This window comes from Neofelis nebulosa, chromosome 3 (genome assembly GCF_028018385.1).
Source record: "Neofelis nebulosa isolate mNeoNeb1 chromosome 3, mNeoNeb1.pri, whole genome shotgun sequence".
Taxonomy (NCBI): Eukaryota; Metazoa; Chordata; class Mammalia; order Carnivora; family Felidae; genus Neofelis; species Neofelis nebulosa.
The window spans coordinates 108,117,284-108,118,745 of NC_080784.1; positions in this window are offsets into that span (position 1 = coordinate 108,117,284).

The window sequence follows — 1,462 nt, forward strand, 5'->3', positions numbered from 1 at the left end:
GGCATGGCAGGCTGAGAATACTAAAGTCCTGATTGCTCTTGCTGCAGTGTGCTTTCAGAGCAGAAGTTCTATGCTAAGAGAGTTGAGCTAAGAAGACCAGAGCCAGCTGCCCCCACTCAGCTTGCTATTTATAAAGCAGGGATTCTACTTTAAGAAATATAGGCTACAGTCCCCAACCCCAGCTCAAGAGGGGTAGCTAAGATATTTTGCCAAGGGAGGATGCACGAAATAAGAATGAAGGGCTTTGTGCTCTCCTCACAGTAACTGACTATGAAACAGAAGCTGAGGAGGTTCCAGTCTGATGGTACTCTCAAAACTAATAGAGATTTTTGTGGCAAACATTTAAGAGGATGGTAGGTCCATAAGAGCAGCAAACTAAATTATAGGCTCACTAGTGTATCAGAGTGAACAGGAAAATGTACAATTAAAAAGAACCTTCCTGGTGTCAAAACATACATCAAAGGCTAGCTTCATAAATTATCTCTGAAAAGAAGCCTAAATTTAATTGAATCATTCCATGAAGGAATTTATGCCCCAGGACATTGTCCCACATAAAGCAAGAAGCCACATGTGGTAAAGTCTAACAGCTGGGTGTAACCAACCCAGGCTGAAAGTTTAACAGAAATATTAGGGGGAGAGCCCAAACAGAACCACTGTCATCTCAAGGTGACTTGTGTGCAAACCTTGTCTGCCCCCTCTGAAGAATGACATCATAGGCTTCACACTGTGTGGAAAATATACTTAAAAAATAGTCCAACTAAGTCACTACACAAATGGGCAAACAACCCAGAATAATCCCCCAAGTGGGTGACAGTATCCAGAGTTGCTACAATGTATTGATTCAGATTTCCAATGCAAAATGTTATTAGACATTCAAAGAAAGAGGAAAGTGTGACAGACAGAAAAAAAAAGGCAGATGACAGAAACTGCTTATAAGAGGGCCCAAAGGTCAGACTTATTAGACAAAGTCTTTAAAGGAGCCATTATAAATATATTACGTGGTTAAAGAAAAGTATGCTATAAAAAGTAAAGGAAGGGGGCGCCTGGGTGGCTCAGTAGGTTGAGTGTCCGACTTTGGCTCAGGTCATGATCTCGCAGTCCGTGAGTACAAGACCTGCATTGGGCTCTGTGCTGACAGCTCAGAGCCTGGAGCCTGCTTCAGATTCTGTGTCTTCCGATCTCTCTCACCCTCCCCTGTTCACGCTTTGTCTCTCTCTGTCTCAAAAATAAATAAAACGTTAGAAAAATAAAAAAAATAAAAAGTAAAGGAAGGTACAATGATGATGTCTCATCAACTAGAGAATATCAATAAGGAGGTACAAATTATATAAAAAAGCCAACTGAAAAATCAGTAGTTGGAATGTAAAATAACTGAAATGAAAAGGTCACTAGAGGTACTCTACTGTAGATTTAAATTGGCAGAAGAAATAGTGAACTTGAAGATAGGTCAAAACAGTTTATG